This window comes from Mya arenaria, chromosome 4, assembly GCF_026914265.1.
Source record: "Mya arenaria isolate MELC-2E11 chromosome 4, ASM2691426v1".
NCBI classification, from domain to species: domain Eukaryota; kingdom Metazoa; phylum Mollusca; class Bivalvia; order Myida; family Myidae; genus Mya; species Mya arenaria.
In genome coordinates this window covers 48,983,597-49,001,810 of record NC_069125.1, presented here as the reverse complement: position 1 = coordinate 49,001,810, position 18,214 = coordinate 48,983,597, and the positions used below count along the sequence as shown (strand labels likewise).

Genomic DNA, 18,214 nt, shown 5'->3' with positions numbered 1-18,214 from the left:
TGAATAAAAGCTTAATTTTACTAAGCTGAACCAATCACTCAGAACCTTCATGAATGCGGCCCCTGGACAGTCAAAACAGAAACAGTTTTTACACATGCTAACGCTGTGTTTCCGTGTAAAATATAACTCCATTACGAATTTTTTTATCTTCCACATGTTTAAGATAACCTATCAGACATTTCTATTGGCTAGGACTAATCACACGCACCTAGATATACCCTCCGCATTGTTTGTAAACAAAATGGTTTAAATGCAACATACTTACCTCAGTAATGAAGCTGAAAGACTTCCGGGAGACAAATGACTAACGACTCATAGTGCCGAGAAAGCATTTTTCTTGTACAAAAAACGTTCTCTATAACAATGTTTCGCACAGATAATGAAGATCTTAGTCACAGAAATATCCAGTCAGTCACAAATAGTGAAATCAGCACACACATTAGTGACAAACATCACAAGACCATTTCAAACATTTCCATCTTGACCAATACAAGCAATACGCATCAATGCCATTGCTTGCCAGTTTAATCAGCTGTTGGTTACGAAAACACAGATACGAATTCCGCAGCACAGAATCTCTTACCATGACGGCTAGAACATCATGTTCTCAAACATTCTTTAACTGTTTCAATCAACATCTGTAGTACAGAGAAAGACTTTGCCGGAAATCATCCTGCATGTTGTGAAACATTACACTAGAAACGTGCAAATCATGTAGAACGAGGAAATACTTAAATCGTGAAAGTTTAAACTTGACAGACCGATGTAGGTCACATAAACCGCATAAATGCGTTACTCTACGTTGTGACGTATCAAATTTGTGTACTTATTGGGTTTTTTTGGTTAAATCGTTCGTTTATTCATGCTGTTGATATTTTATACCAACATTTTTTATAGTTGTGCTTGTTAAGCGTTATCAGATTAAACTTATAACTGCTAGTTACTTTTGTCATTTTAATTTGGAACTATTTATATGCGATCGTTGACATTTTTACTCTGTAATTTTGGCTGTCAAAATCGGTTCAGAAAATGGAACTAATTGGTATAAAACACCGTTTAAGCATGTGATTAAAAAAATCTGACACTCGTTGTCATTTAATACAAGAATTTTATTAAACTCTGTCTGAAGTTTTGTTAGTAATGCAGAGTGTTATAACAAATTTCATAAACTCGTTTAATAAAATCTTGTATTAAATGACAACTCGTGTCAGATCCTATATATGTTCAGGTCGTAACATATATCTTTTTAACGTATTCGATGCTTATGTCCGTTTAAATATTTTGACATATTTCCGCCATAAGGGTTGCAGCTTGTTTTTTGTTTTGTATCCCAACGTTCAATTACATACCTATCGGTCTGGGCCGTTGACCGTCTCTACGGCAAAGTCGTCCCCGCTGAAGCCGTCGTTTACGGGGCCCGGCCATGGTTCTGAAAGTAGTATAAACGCGTGCTTAACGTACATTTCATTGCTAATATATGTTGTTTACACGTGATATGAACGTGCCAAACGTCCACGTGTCGTTGCTTAACAACACGCTAGCGTGTGCAATAACACAGCTAGTTTGCAAGTGTTACCATGTGAGGATGATTGTTTTGTTTAGTGGGCCGATCTCGGAGGTACTGCAATACCGAGCCAACCCGTGACGAGAGCGGAGCAAGCCCCTGACTTCTCGTCTGTGTTCAAAAATCAGTTTAATATCGAAGCAAACCAATGGAAGGCGTATCAGATATTAAGCTGATAAGAACAGATACTACACTTTGATCTTAGCCAAAAGGCCGAGAAGCGATACCGTCAGAGTGCCCAGAACATTATTATAAGCAGCTTCGTCTTTCCATTTCCATGTCGGGCACATTCAGACCAAAATGTTTCAAGATCCATTTATCATGTCTGGTTGGCTAGCGGTCGCATTTCCTTCATTCTTCCGTAGCAGAAGTCTCGCCAAGATGTTGACACTTATGCCAAATCATCCGGTTTTAAAAACTTTTATAGCACTTCCGGTTTACACGCGATTTAAACTCGCTGTCGTTTTATGTACGACTAATGTCAGCCATCGTCAGCCAACGTTCGGCGGCCATTTTGATTAAGCTATATTTCGGCGCTTTGCGCGTCCCAGTGTAGACTCGTTTTCGATTTTATTAAAAACTGAAGAATATAATTATCTCATCACTTACATCAAATCAATTCCCAAGAACAAAAAAAATAAATAACTTCGATCGGCTTCAAACATGAACTATGGTCAAAGAAAATACCGAGATCTAATTATTTTAAAGTTTCCTTTTCATATCCTAATTTGAAAGTATGGAACGAAATTCCGGATGACATGAGGAATGCGAGAGGTAAACAACCACTTTCAATGAAAATATGAATCACACTTGAACGGAGTGCATCACATTGAGTACGTTGCAGTATAGTTCATTCTTAACTATTTGAACACATTTAATTGTAAATGGTCGAGTGTCCGTCGGAGAGTGTGTGTAAATGTACTTATGTGTTATTACATTGTAAACAGGAAACACATGTTACGTGCGCATATCCTATTCATTAACTCTGAGTTTATGGTATTGTTATAATGCTTATTTTTGTTTAATAATTGATTACAGACATACATGATTTCGTTCACAGAAGGCCACCTTGTTAATTGCTGTTCGTATAGTTCTGTCTGCAGCTATGTCAAAACGTGTTTTTACCTTCTCAAACCAAAGATTGTTAAAAGTTTCAAATTACCATAGGCATTCTAAAACAGAGTGGAAAGAGATCTGTGCCGCAGTCATAAAGCTCCTTAGTGAACGGTTGTTGTTGTTGTTGTTGTTGTTGTTGTATGGTTGTTGTTGTTGTTTATTAAACTTCGTAAAAATAACACGATTGTTTAACAACAAATATCTTAAATGACCCGAACTCTTTATCAAATGTATTCGTATGAATTTATTATTTAGATATTCTATTTGCTTATTTTCGTGCTGTTGTTTTTTCGTGTAAAAAAACAACATTAATAGTAATGTTGTTGTTGTTGTTGTTGTTATTGTTGTTGTTGTTGTTTATTAAACTTCGTAAAAATAACACGATTGTTAAACAACAAATATCTTAAATGACCCGAACTCTTTATCAAATGTATTCGTATGAATTCATTATTTAGATATTCTATTGCCTATTTTCGTGCTGTTGTTTCTTCGTGTAAAAAAAACAACATTAATAGTAATTGTTGTGTTGTTGTTGTTGTTGTGTTGTGTTGTTGTTTATTAAACTTCGTAAAATAACACGATTGTTTAACAACAAATATCTTAAATGACCCGAACTCTTTATCAAATGTATTCGTATGAATTTATTATTTAGATATTCTATTTGCTTATTTTCGTGCTGTTGTTTTTTCGTGTAAAAAAACAACATTAATAGTAATGATCAAGTTCAATTGAATAAAAGCTTAATTTTACTAAGCTGAAACAATCACTCAGAAACTTCATGAATGCGGCCCCTGGACAGTCAAAACAGAAACGTTTATGTTCAGGTCGTAACATATATCTTTTTAACGTATTCGATGCTTATGTCCGTTTAAATATTTTGACTATTTCGCCATAAGGGTTGCAGCTTGTTTTTTGTTTTGTATCCCACGTTCAATTACATACCTATCGGTCTGGGCCGTTGACCGTCTCTACGGCAAAGTCTGTCCCCGCTGAAGCCGTCGTTTACGGGGCCCGGCCATGGTTCTGAAAGTAGTATAAACGCGTGCTTAACGTACATTTCATTGCTAATATATGTGTTTACACGTGAATATGAACGTGCCAAACGTCCACGTGTCGTTGCTTAACAACACGCTAGCGTGTGCAATAACACAGCTAGTTTGCAAGTGTTACCATGTGAGGATGATTGTTTTGTTTAGTGGGCCGATCTCGGAGGTACTGCAATACCGAGCCAACCCGTGACGAGAGCGGAGCAAGCCCCTGACTTCTCGTCTGTGTTCAAAAATCAGTTTATATCGAAGCCAACCAATGGAAGGCGTATCAGATATTAAGCTGATAAGAACAGATACTACACTTTGATCTTAGCCAAAAGGCCGAGAAGCGATACCGTCAGAGTGCCCAGAACATTATTATAAGGCAGCTTCGTCTTCCATTTCCATGTCGGGCACATTCAGACCAAAATGTTTCAAGATCCATTTATCATGTCTGGTTGGCTAGCGGTCGCATTTCCTTTCATTCTTCCGTAGCAGAAGTCTCGCCAAGATGTTGACACTTATGCCAAATCATCCGGTTTTAAAAACTTTTATAGCACTTCCGGTTTACACGCGATTTTAAACTCGCTGTCGTTTTATGTACGACTAATGTCAGCCATTCGTCAGCCAACGTTCGGCGGCCATTTGATTAAGCTATATTTCGGCGCTTTGCGCGTCCCAGTGTAGACTCTGTTTTCGATTTTATTAAAAACTGAAGAATATAATATCTCATCACTTACATCAATCAATTCCCAAGAACAAAAAAAATAAATAACTTCGATCGGCTTCAAACATGAACTATGGTCAAAGAAAATACCGAGATCTAATTATTTTAAGTTTCTTCATATCCTAATTTGAAAGTATGGAACGAAATTCCGGATGACATGAGGAATGCGAAGAGGTAAACAACCACTTTCAATGAAAATATGAATCACACATTGAACGGAGTGCATCACATTGAGTACGTTGCAGTATATGTTCATCTTAACTATTTGAACACATTTAATTGTAAATGGTCGAGTGTCCGTCGGAGAGTGTGTGTAAATTGTACTTAATGTGTTTATTACATTGTAAACAGGAAAACACATGTTACGTGCGCATATCCTATTCATTTAACTCTGAGTTTATGGTATTGTTATAATGCTTATTTTTGTTTAATAATTGATTACAGACATACATGATTTCGTTCACAGAAGGCCACCTTGTTAATAGCTGTTCGTATAGTTCTGTCTGCAGCTATGTCAAAACGTGTTTTTACCTTCTCAAACCAAAGATGTTTAAAGTTTCAAATTACCATAGGCATTCTAAAACAGATGGAAAGAGATCTGTGGCCGCAGTCATAAAGCTCCTTAGTGAACGGTTGTTGTTGTTGTTTGTGTTTGTTGTTGTTATTGTTGTTGTTGTTGTTTATTAAACTTCGTAAAAATAACACGATTGTTTAACAACAAATATCTTAAATGACCCGAATCTTTATCAATGTATTCGTATGAATTTATTATTTAGATATTCATTTTGCTTATTTTCGTGCTGTTGTTTTTTCGTGTAAAAAAACAACATTAATAGTAATGTTGTTGTTCTTGTTGCTGTTGTTGTTTATTAAACTTCGTAAAAATAACACGATTGTTAAACAACAATATCTTAAATGACCCGAACTCTTTATCAAATGTATTCGTATGAATTCATTATTTAGATATTCTATTTGCCTATTTTGTGCTGTTGTTTTTCGTGTAAAAAAAACAACATTAATAGTAATGTTGTTGTTGTTGTTTGTTGTTGTTATTAAACTTCGTAAAAATAACACGATTGTTTAACAACAAATATCTTAAATGACCCGAACTCTTTATCAAATGTATTCGTATGAATTTATTATTTAGATATTCTATTTGCTTATTTTCGTGCTGTTGTTTTTTCGTGTAAAAAAACAACATTAATAGTAATGATCAAGTTCAACTTTGAATAAAACTTATTTTACTAAGCTGAAACAATCACTCAGAAACTTCATGAATGCGGCCCCTGGACAGTCAAAACAGAAACGTTTATGTTCAGGTCGTAACATATATCTTTTTAACGTATTCGATGCTTATGTCCGTTTAAATATTTTGACATATTTCCGCCATAAGGGTTGCAGCTTGTTTTTTGTTTTGTATCCCAACGTTCAATTACATACCTATCGGTCTGGGCCGTTGACCGTCTCTACGGCAAAGTCTGTCCCCGCTGAAGCCGTCGTTTACGGGGCCCGGCCATGGTTCTGAAAGTAGTATAACGCGTGCTTAACGTACATTTCATTGCTAATATAGTGTTTACACGTGAATATGAACGTGCCAAACGTCCACGTGTCGTTGCTTACAACACGCTAGCGTGTGCAATACACAGCTAGTTTGCAAGTGTTACCATGTGAGGATGATTGTTTTGTTTAGTGGGCCGATCTCGGAGGTACTGCAATACCGAGCCAACCCGTGACGAGAGCGGAGCAAGCCCCTGACTTCTCGTCTGTGTTCAAAAATCAGTTTAATATCGAAGCCAACCAATGGAAGGCGTATCAGATATTAAGCTGATAAGAACAGATACTACACTTTGATCTTAGCCAAAAGCCGAGAAGCGATACCGTCAGAGTGCCCAGAACATTATTATAAGGCAGCTTCGTCTTTCCATTTCATGCGGGCACATTCGACCAAATGTTTCAAGATCCATTTATCATGTCTGGTTGGCTAGCGGTCGCATTTCCTTTCATTCTTCCGTAGCAGAAGTCTCGCCAAGATGTTGACACTTATGCCAAATCATCCGGTTTTAAAAACTTTTATAGCACTTCCGGTTAACGCGATTTAAACTCGCTGTCGTTTTTGTACGACTAATGTCAGCCATTCGTCAGCCAACGTTCGGCGGCCATTTTGATTAAGCTATATTTCGGCGCTTTGCGCGTCCCAGTGTAGACTCTGTTTTTCGATTTTTTTAAAACTGAAGAATATAATTATCTCATCACTTACATCAAATCAATTCCCAAGAACAAAAAAAATAAATAACTTCGATCGGCTTCAAACATGAACTATGGTCAAAGAAAATACGAGATCTAATTATTTTAAAGTTTCCTTTTCATATCCTAATTTGAAAGTATGGAACGAAATTCCGGATGACATGAGGAATGCGAAGAGGTAAACAACCACTTTCATGAAAATATGAATCACACATTGAACGGAGTGCATCACATTGAGTACGTTGCAGTTATATGTTCATTCTTAACTATTTGAAACATTTAATTGTAAATGGTCGAGTGTCCGTCGGAGAGTGTGTGTAAATTGTACTTAATGTGTTATTACATTGTAAACAGGAAAACACATGTTACGTGCGCATATCCTATTCATTTACTCTGAGTTTATGGTATTGTTATAATGCTTATTTTTGTTTAATAATTGATTACAGACATACATGATTTCGTTCACAGAAGGCCACCTTGTTAATATGCTGTTCGATAGTTCTGTCTGCAGCTATGTCAAAACGTGTTTTCCTTCTCAAACCAAGATGTTTAAAAGTTTCAAATTACCATAGGCATTCTAAAACAGATGGAAAGAGATCTGTGGCCGCAGTCATAAAGCTCCTTAGTGAACGGTTGTTGTTGTTGTTGTTGTTTGTTGTTGTTATTGTTGTTGTGTTGTTTATTAAACTTCGTAAAAATAACACGATTGTTTAACAACAAATATCTTAAATGACCCGAACTCTTATCAAATGTATTCGTATGAATTTATTATTTAGATATTCTATTTGCTTATTTTCGTGCTGTTGTTTTTTCGTGTAAAAAAACAACATTAATAGTAATGTTGTTGTTCTTGTTGCTGTTGTTGTTTATTAAACTTCGTAAAAATAACACGATTGTTAACAACAAATATCTTAAATGACCCGAACTCTTTATCAAATGATTCGTATGAATTCATTATTTAGATATTCTATTTGCCTATTCGTGCTGTTGTTTCTTCGTGTAAAAAAACAACATTAATAGTAATGTTGTTGTTGTTGTTGTTGTTGTTGTTGTTGTTGTTGTTTATTAAACTTCGTAAAAATAACACGATTGTTTAACAAAAAATATCTTAAATGACCCGAACTCTTTATCAAATTTATTCGTATGAATTTATTATTTAGATATTCTATTTGCTTATTTTCGTGCTGTTGTTTTTTCGTGTAAAAAAACAACATTAATAGTAATGATCAAGTTCAACTTGAATAAAAGCTTAATTTTACTAAGCTGAAACAATCACTCAGAAACTTCATGAATGCGGCCCCTGGACAGTCAAAACAGAAACGTTTATGTTCAGGTCGTAACATATATCTTTTTAACGTATTCGATGCTTATGTCCGTTTAAATATTTTGACTATTTCCGCCATAAGGGTTGCAGCTTGTTTTTTGTTTTGTATCCCAACGTTCAATTACATACCTATCGGTCTGGGCCGTTGACCGTCTCTACGGCAAAGTCTGTCCCCGCTGAAGCCGTCGTTTACGGGGCCCGCCATGGTTCTGAAAGTAGTATAAACGCGTGCTTAACGTACATTTCATTGCTAATATATGTGTTTACACGTGAATATGAACGTGCCAAACGTCCACGTGTCGTTGCTTAACAACACGCTAGCGTGTGCAATAACACAGCTAGTTTGCAAGTGTTACCATGTGAGGATGATTGTTTTGTTTAGTGGGCCGATCGGAGGTACTGCAATACCGAGCCAACCCGTGACGAGAGCGGAGCAAGCCCCTGACTTCTCGTCTGTGTTCAAAAATCAGTTTAATATCGAAGCCAACCATGGAAGGCGTATCAGATATTAAGCTGATAAAACAGATACTACACTTTGATCTTAGCCAAAAGGCCGAGAAGCGATACCGTCAGAGTGCCCAGAACATTATTATAAGGCAGCTTCGTCTTTCCATTTCCATGTCGGGCACATTCAGACCAAAATGTTTCAAGATCCATTTATCATGTCTGGTTGGCTAGCGGTCGCATTTCCTTTCATTCTTCCGTAGCAGAAGTCTCGCCAAGATGTTGACACTTATGCCAAATCATCGGTTTTAAAAACTTTTATAGCACTTCCGGTTTACACGCGATTTAAACTCGCTGTCGTTTTGTACGACTAATGTCAGCCATTCGTCAGCCAACGTTCGGCGGCCATTTTGATTAAGCTATATTTCGGCGCTTTGCGCGTCCCAGTGTAGACTCTGTTTTCGATTTTATTAAAAACTGAAGAATATAATTATCTCATCACTTACATCAAATCAATTCCCAAGAACAAAAAAAATAAATAACTTCGATCGGCTTCAAACATGAACTATGGTCAAAGAAAATACCGAGATCTAATTATTTTAAAGTTTCCTTTTCATATCCTAATTTGAAAGTATGGAACGAAATTCCGATGACATGAGGAATGCGAAAGGTAAACAACCACTTTCAATGAAAATATGAATCACACATTGAACGGAGTGCATCACATTGAGTACGTTGCAGTATATGTTCATTCTTAACTATTTGAAAACATTTAATTGTAAATGGTCGAGTGTCCGTCGGAGAGTGTGTGTAAATTGTACTTAATGTGTTATTACATTGTAAACAGGAAAACACATGTTACGTGCGCATCCTATTCATTTAACTCTGAGTTTATGGTATTGTTTAATGCTTATTTTTGTTTAATAATTGATTACAGACATACATGATTTCGTTCACAGAAGGCCACCTTGTTAATATGCTGTTCGTATAGTTCTGTCTGCAGCTATGTCAAAACGTGTTTTTACCTTCTCAAACCAAAGATGTTTAAAGTTTCAAATTACCATAGGCATTCAAAACAGATGGAAAGAGATCTGTGGCCGCAGTCATAAAGCTCCTTAGTGAACGGTTGTTGTTGTTGTTGTTGTTGTTGTTGTTGTTATTGTTGTTGTTGTTGTTTATTAAACTTCGTAAAATAACACGATTGTTTAACAACAAATATCTTAAATGACCCGAACTCTTTATCAAATGTATTCGTATGAATTTATTATTTAGATATTCTATTTGCTTATTTTCGTGCTGTTGTTTTTTCGTAAAAAAACAACATTAATAGTAATGTTGTTGTTCTTGTGCTGTTGTTGTTTATTAAACTTCGTAAAAATAACACGATTGTTAAACAACAAATATCTTAAATACCCGAACTCTTTATCAAATGTATTCGTATGAATTCATTATTTAGATATTCTATTTGCCTATTTTCGTGCTGTTGTTTCTTCGTGTAAAAAAAACAACATTAATAGTAATGTTGTTGTTGTTGTTGTTGTTGTTGTTGTTGTTGTTGTTTATTAAACTTCGTAAAAATAACACGATGTTTAACAACAAATATCTTAAATGACCCGAACTCTTTATCAAATGTATTCGTATGAATTTATTATTTAGATATTCTATTTGCTTATTTTGTGCTGTTGTTTTTTCGTGTAAAAAAACAACATTATAGTAATGATCAAGTTCAACTTTGAATAAAAGCTTAATTTTACTAAGCTGAAACAATCACTCAGAAACTTCATGAATGCGGCCCCTGGACAGTCAAAACAGAAACGTTTATGTTCAGGTCGTAACATATATCTTTTTAACGTATTCGATGCTTATGTCCGTTTAAATATTTTGACTATTTCCGCCATAAGGTTGCAGCTTTGTTTTGTTTTGTATCCCAACGTTCAATTACATACCTATCGGTCTGGGCCGTGACCGTCTCTACGGCAAAGTCTGTCCCCGCTGAAGCCGTCGTTTACGGGGCCCGGCCATGGTTCTGAAAGTAGTATAACGCGTGCTTAACGTACATTTCATTGCTAATATATGTGTTTACACGTGAATATGAACGTGCCAAACGTCCACGTGTCGTTGCTTAACAACACGCTAGGTGTGCAATAACACAGCTAGTTTGCAAGTGTTACCATGTGAGGATGATTGTTTTGTTTAGTGGGCCGATCTCGGAGGTACTGCAATACCGAGCAACCAACCGTGACGAGAGCGGAGCAAGCCCCTGACTTCTCGTCTGTGTTCAAAAATCAGTTTAATATCGAAGCCAACCAATGGAAGGCGTATCAGATATTAAGCTGATAAGAACAGATACTACACTTTGATCTTAGCCAAAAGGCGAGAAGCGATACCGTCAGAGTGCCAGAACATTATTATAAGGCAGCTTCGTCTTTCCATTTCCATGTCGGGCACATTCAGACCAAAATGTTTCAAGATCCATTTATCATGTCTGGTTGGCTAGCGGTCGCATTCCTTTCATTTTCCGTAGCAGAAGTCTCGCCAAGATGTTGACACTTATGCCAAATCATCCGGTTTTAAAAACTTTTATAGCACTTCCGGTTTACACGCGATTTAAACTCGCTGTCGTTTTTGTACGACTAATGTCAGCCATTCGTCAGCCAACGTTCGGCGGCCATTTTGATTAAGCTATATTTCGGCGCTTTGCGCGTCCAGTGTAGACTCTGTTTTCGATTTTATTAAAAACTGAAGATATAATTATCTCATCACTTACATCAAATCAATTCCCAAGAACAAAAAAATAAATAACTTCGATCGGCTTCAAACATGAACTATGGTCAAAGAAAATACCGAGATCTAATTATTTTAAAGTTTCCTTTTCATATCCTAATTTGAAAGTATGGAACGAAATTCCGGATGACATGAGGAATGCGAAGAGTAAACAACCACTTTCAATGAAAATATGAATCACACATTGAACGGAGTGCATCACATTGAGTACGTTGCAGTATATGTTCATTCTTAACTATTTGAACACATTAATTGTAATGGTCGAGTGTCCGTCGGAGAGTGTGTGTAAATTGTACTTAATGTGTTATTACATTGTAAACAGGAAAACACATGTTACGTGCGCATATCCTATTCATTTAACTCTGAGTTTATGGTATTGTTATAATGCTTATTTTTGTTTAATAATGATTACAGACATACATGATTTCGTTCACAGAAGGCCACCAAGTAGGATTGCGCGGGGGTCTGGATGAGGGGAGAGATGGCGTGTCTCGCTTACCGCCCTCTAGCTGTTGACGAATTTACACACACTCTCCGACGGACACTCGACCATTTACAATTAAATGTGTTCAAATAGTTAAGAATGAACATATACTGCAACGTACTCAATGTGATGCACTCCGTTCAATGTGTGATTCATATTTTCATTGAAAGTGGTTGTTTACCTCTGCGCATTCCTCATGTCATCCGGAATTTCGTTCCATACTTTCAAATTAGGATATGAAAAGGAAACTTTAAAATAATTAGATCTCGGTATTTTCTTTGACCATAGTTCATGTTTGAAGCCGATCGAAGTTATTTTTTTTTTTTTGTTCTTGGGAATTGATTTGATGTAAGTGATGAGATAATTATATTCTTCAGTTTTTAATAAAATCGAAAACAGAGTCTACACTGGGACGCGCAAAGCGCCGAAATATAGCTTAATCAAAATGGCCGCCGAACGTTGGCTGACGAATGGCTGACATTAGTCGTACACAAAACGACAGCGAGTTTAAATCGCGTGTAAACCGGAAGTGCTATAAAAGTTTTTAAAACCGGATGATTTGGCATAAGTGTCAACATCTTGGCGAGACTTCTGCTACGGAAGAATGAAAGGAAATGCGACCGCTAGCCAACCAGACATGATAAATGGATCTTGAAACATTTTGGTCTGAATGTGCCCGACATGGAAATGGAAAGACGAAGCTGCCTTATAATAATGTTCTGGGCACTCTGACGGTATCGCTTCTCGGCCTTTTGGCTAAGATCAAAGTGTAGTATCTGTTCTTATCAGCTTAATATCTGATACGCCTTCCATTGGTTGGCTTCGATATTAAACTGATTTTTGAACACAGACGAGAAGTCAGGGGCTTGCTCCGCTCTCGTCACGGGTTGGCTCGGTATTGCAGTACCTCCGAGATCGGCCCACTAAACAAAACAATCATCCTCACATGGTAACACTTGCAAACTAGCTGTGTTATTGCACACGCTAGCGTGTTGTTAAGCAACGACACGTGGACGTTTGGCACGTTCATATTCACGTGTAAACACATATATTAGCAATGAAATGTACGTTAAGCACGCGTTTATACTACTTTCAGAACCATGGCCGGGCCCCGTAAACGACGGCTTCAGCGGGGACAGACTTTGCCGTAGAGACGGTCAACGGCCCAGACCGATAGGTATGTAATTGAACGTTGGGATACAAAACAAAAAACAAGCTGCAACCCTTATGGCGGAAATAAGTCAAAATATTTAAACGGACATAAGCATCGAATACGTTAAAAAGATATATGTTACGACCTGAACATAAACGTTTCTGTTTTGACTGTCCAGGGGCCGCATTCATGAAGTTTCTGAGTGATTGTTTCAGCTTAGTAAAATGAAGCTTTTATTCAAAGTTGAACTTGATCATTACTATTAATGTTGTTTTTTTACACGAAAAAACAACAGCACGAAAATAAGCAAATAGAATATCTAAATAATAAATTCATACGAATACATTTGATAAAGAGTTCGGGTCATTTAAGATATTTGTTGTTAAACAATCGTGTTATTTTTACGAAGTTTAATAAACAACAACAACAACAACAACAACAACAACAACAACATTACTATTAATGTTGTTTTTTTTACACGAAGAAACAACAGCACGAAAATAAGCAAATAGAATATCTAAATAATGAATTCATACGAATACATTTGATAAAGAGTTCGGGTCATTTAAGATATTTGTTGTTAAACAATCGTGTTATTTTTACGAAGTTTAATAAACAACAACAGCAACAAGAACAACAACATTACTATTAATGTTGTTTTTTTACACGAAAAAACAACAGCACGAAAATAAGCAAATAGAATATCTAAATAATAAATTCATACGAATACATTTGATAAAATAGAATATCTAAATAATGAATTCATACGAATACATTTGATAAAGAGTTCGGGTCATTTAAGATATTTGTTGTTAAACAATCGTGTTATTTTTACGAAGTTTAATAAACAACAACAACAACAATAACAACAACAACAACAACAACAACAACAACCGTTCACTAAGGAGCTTTATGACTGCGGCCACAGATCTCTTTCCATCTGTTTTAGAATGCCTATGGTAATTTGAAACTTTTAAACATCTTTGGTTTGAGAAGGTAAAAACACGTTTTGACATAGCTGCAGACAGAACTATACGAACAGCATATTAACAAGGTGGCCTTCTGTGAACGAAATCATGTATGTCTGTAATCAATTATTAAACAAAAATAAGCATTATAACAATACCATAAACTCAGAGTTAAATGAATAGGATATGCGCACGTAACATGTGTTTTCCTGTTTACAATGTAATAACACATTAAGTACAATTTACACACACTCTCCGACGGACACTCGACCATTTACAATTAAATGTGTTCAAATAGTTAAGAATGAACATATACTGCAACGTACTCAATGTGATGCACTCCGTTCAATGTGTGATTCATATTTTCATTGAAAGTGGTTGTTTACCTCTGCGCATTCCTCATGTCATCCGGAATTTCGTTCCATACTTTCAAATTAGGATATGAAAAGGAAACTTTAAAATAATTAGATCTCGGTATTTTCTTTGACCATAGTTCATGTTTGAAGCCGATCGAAGTTATTTATTTTTTTTGTTCTTGGGAATTGATTTGATGTAAGTGATGAGATAATTATATTCTTCAGTTTTTAATAAAATCGAAAACAGAGTCTACACTGGGACGCGCAAAGCGCCGAAATATAGCTTAATCAAAATGGCCGCCGAACGTTGGCTGACGAATGGCTGACATTAGTCGTACATAAAACGACAGCGAGTTTAAATCGCGTGTAAACCGGAAGTGCTATAAAAGTTTTTAAAACCGGATGATTTGGCATAAGTGTCAACATCTTGGCGAGACTTCTGCTACGGAAGAATGAAAGGAAATGCGACCGCTAGCCAACCAGACATGATAAATGGATCTTGAAACATTTTGGTCTGAATGTGCCCGACATGGAAATGGAAAGACGAAGCTGCCTTATAATAATGTTCTGGGCACTCTGACGGTATCGCTTCTCGGCCTTTTGGCTAAGATCAAAGTGTAGTATCTGTTCTTATCAGCTTAATATCTGATACGCCTTCCATTGGTTGGCTTCGATATTAAACTGATTTTTGAACACAGACGAGAAGTCAGGGGCTTGCTCCGCTCTCGTCACGGGTTGGCTCGGTATTGCAGTACCTCCGAGATCGGCCCACTAAACAAAACAATCATCCTCACATGGTAACACTTGCAAACTAGCTGTGTTATTGCACACGCTAGCGTGTTGTTAAGCAACGACACGTGGACGTTTGGCACGTTCATATTCACGTGTAAACACATATATTAGCAATGAAATGTACGTTAAGCACGCGTTTATACTACTTTCAGAACCATGGCCGGGCCCCGTAAACGACGGCTTCAGCGGGGACAGACTTTGCCGTAGAGACGGTCAACGGCCCAGACCGATAGGTATGTAATTGAACGTTGGGATACAAAACAAAAAACAAGCTGCAACCCTTATGGCGGAAATAAGTCAAAATATTTAAACGGACATAAGCATCGAATACGTTAAAAAGATATATGTTACGACCTGAACATAAACGTTTCTGTTTTGACTGTCCAGGGGCCGCATTCATGAAGTTTCTGAGTGATTGTTTCAGCTTAGTAAAATGAAGCTTTTATTCAAAGTTGAACTTGATCATTACTATTAATGTTGTTTTTTTACACGAAAAAACAACAGCACGAAAATAAGCAAATAGAATATCTAAATAATAAATTCATACGAATACATTTGATAAAGAGTTCGGGTCATTTAAGATATTTGTTGTTAAACAATCGTGTTATTTTTACGAAGTTTAATAAACAACAACAACAACAACATTACTATTAATGTTGTTTTTTTTTACACGAAGAAACAACAGCACGAAAATAGGCAAATAGAATATCTAAATAATGAATTCATACGAATACATTTGATAAAGAGTTCGGGTCATTTAAGATATTTGTTGTTTAACAATCGTGTTATTTTTACGAAGTTTAATAAACAACAACAGCAACAAGAACAACAACATTACTATTAATGTTGTTGTTCTTGTTGCTGTTGTTGTTTAACAATCGTGTTATTTTTACGAAGTTTAATAAACAACAACAGCAACAAGAACAACAACATTACTATTAATGTTGTTTTTTTACACGAAAAAACAACAGCACGAAAATAAGCAAATAGAATATCTAAATAATAAATTCATACGAATACATTTGATAAAGAGTTCGGGTCATTTAAGATATTTGTTGTTAAACAATCGTGTTATTTTTACGAAGTTTAATAAACAACAACAACAACAACAACAACAACAACAACAACAACAACAACAACAACAACCGTTCACTAAGGAGCTTTATGACTGCGGCCACAGATCTCTTTCCATCTGTTTTAGAATGCCTATGGTAATTTGAAACTTTTAAACATCTTTGGTTTGAGAAGGTAAAAACACGTTTTGACATAGCTGCAGACAGAACTATACGAACAGCATATTAACAAGGTGGCCTTCTGTGAACGAAATCATGTATGTCTGTAATCAATTATTAAACAAAAATAAGCATTATAACAATACCATAAACTCAGAGTTAAATGAATAGGATATGCGCACGTAACATGTGTTTTCCTGTTTACAATGTAATAACACATTAAGTACAATTTACACACACTCTCCGACGGACACTCGACCATTTACAATTAAATGTGTTCAAATAGTTAAGAATGAACATATACTGCAACGTACTCAATGTGATGCACTCCGTTCAATGTGTGATTCATATTTTCATTGAAAGTGGTTGTTTACCTCTGCGCATTCCTCATGTCATCCGGAATTTCGTTCCATACTTTCAAATTAGGATATGAAAAGGAAACTTTAAAATAATTAGATCTCGGTATTTTCTTTGACCATAGTTCATGTTTGAAGCCGATCGAAGTTATTTATTTTTTTTGTTCTTGGGAATTGATTTGATGTAAGTGATGAGATAATTATATTCTTCAGTTTTTAATAAAATCGAAAACAGAGTCTACACTGGGACGCGCAAAGCGCCGAAATATAGCTTAATCAAAATGGCCGCCGAACGTTGGCTGACGAATGGCTGACATTAGTCGTACACAAAACGACAGCGAGTTTAAATCGCGTGTAAACCGGAAGTGCTATAAAAGTTTTTAAAACCGGATGATTTGGCATAAGTGTCAACATCTTGGCGAGACTTCTGCTACGGAAGAATGAAAGGAAATGCGACCGCTAGCCAACCAGACATGATAAATGGATCTTGAAACATTTTGGTCTGAATGTGCCCGACATGGAAATGGAAAGACGAAGCTGCCTTATAATAATGTTCTGGGCACTCTGACGGTATCGCTTCTCGGCCTTTTGGCTAAGATCAAAGTGTAGTATCTGTTCTTATCAGCTTAATATCTGATACGCCTTCCATTGGTTGGCTTCGATATTAAACTGATTTTTGAACACAGACGAGAAGTCAGGGGCTTGCTCCGCTCTCGTCACGGGTTGGCTCGGTATTGCAGTACCTCCGAGATCGGCCCACTAAACAAAACAATCATCCTCACATGGTAACACTTGCAAACTAGCTGTGTTATTGCACACGCTAGCGTGTTGTTAAGCAACGACACGTGGACGTTTGGCACGTTCATATTCACGTGTAAACACATATATTAGCAATGAAATGTACGTTAAGCACGCGTTTATACTACTTTCAGAACCATGGCCGGGCCCCGTAAACGACGGCTTCAGCGGGGACAGACTTTGCCGTAGAGACGGTCAACGGCCCAGACCGATAGGTATGTAATTGAACGTTGGGATACAAAACAAAAAACAAGCTGCAACCCTTATGGCGGAAATAAGTCAAAATATTTAAACGGACATAAGCATCGAATACGTTAAAAAGATATATGTTACGACCTGAACATAAACGTTTCTGTTTTGACTGTCCAGGGGCCGCATTCATGAAGTTTCTGAGTGATTGTTTCAGCTTAGTAAAATGAAGCTTTTATTCAAAGTTGAACTTGATCATTACTATTAATGTTGTTTTTTTACACGAAAAAACAACAGCACGAAAATAAGCAAATAGAATATCTAAATAATAAATTCATACGAATACATTTGATAAAGAGTTCGGGTCATTTAAGATATTTGTTGTTAAACAATCGTGTTATTTTTACGAAGTTTAATAAACAACAACAACAACAACAACAACAACAACAACAACAACATTACTATTAATGTTGTTTTTTTTACACGAAGAAACAACAGCACGAAAATAGGCAAATAGAATATCTAAATAATGAATTCATACGAATACATTTGATAAAGAGTTCGGGTCATTTAAGATATTTGTTGTTAAACAATCGTGTTATTTTTACGAAGTTTAATAAACAACAACAGCAACAAGAACAACAACATTACTATT

The 18,214-nt window shown here is 36.2% G+C and overlaps 8 non-coding genes across 8 annotated transcripts; 3 read left to right on the top strand and 5 right to left on the bottom strand.

The window, feature by feature from the left end:
- Positions 1 to 1,596: 1,596 nt before the first annotated feature.
- LOC128233134 (U2 spliceosomal RNA) lies at positions 1,597 to 1,789 on the bottom strand. The gene has a single exon (XR_008260632.1). It is a non-coding gene; the product is annotated as a U2 spliceosomal RNA (small nuclear RNA).
- Positions 1,790 to 3,870: 2,081 nt separating this feature from the next.
- LOC128233138 (U2 spliceosomal RNA) lies at positions 3,871 to 4,062 on the bottom strand. Its single transcript, XR_008260635.1, has one exon. It is a non-coding gene; the product is annotated as a U2 spliceosomal RNA (small nuclear RNA).
- Positions 4,063 to 6,119: 2,057 nt separating this feature from the next.
- On the bottom strand, positions 6,120 to 6,311 carry LOC128233139 (U2 spliceosomal RNA). The gene has a single exon (XR_008260636.1). It is a non-coding gene; the product is annotated as a U2 spliceosomal RNA (small nuclear RNA).
- A 2,068-nt stretch (positions 6,312 to 8,379) lies between these two features.
- Positions 8,380 to 8,568, bottom strand: LOC128233143 (U2 spliceosomal RNA). Its single transcript, XR_008260640.1, has one exon. It is a non-coding gene; the product is annotated as a U2 spliceosomal RNA (small nuclear RNA).
- A 2,071-nt stretch (positions 8,569 to 10,639) lies between these two features.
- Positions 10,640 to 10,832, bottom strand: LOC128233142 (U2 spliceosomal RNA). Its single transcript, XR_008260639.1, has one exon. It is a non-coding gene; the product is annotated as a U2 spliceosomal RNA (small nuclear RNA).
- Positions 10,833 to 12,451: 1,619 nt separating this feature from the next.
- On the top strand, positions 12,452 to 12,644 carry LOC128233132 (U2 spliceosomal RNA). The gene has a single exon (XR_008260630.1). It is a non-coding gene; the product is annotated as a U2 spliceosomal RNA (small nuclear RNA).
- Positions 12,645 to 14,776: 2,132 nt separating this feature from the next.
- Positions 14,777 to 14,969, top strand: LOC128233131 (U2 spliceosomal RNA). The gene has a single exon (XR_008260629.1). It is a non-coding gene; the product is annotated as a U2 spliceosomal RNA (small nuclear RNA).
- Positions 14,970 to 17,144: 2,175 nt separating this feature from the next.
- Positions 17,145 to 17,337, top strand: LOC128233130 (U2 spliceosomal RNA). The gene has a single exon (XR_008260628.1). It is a non-coding gene; the product is annotated as a U2 spliceosomal RNA (small nuclear RNA).
- The last annotated feature ends 877 nt before the right edge of the window (positions 17,338 to 18,214 follow it).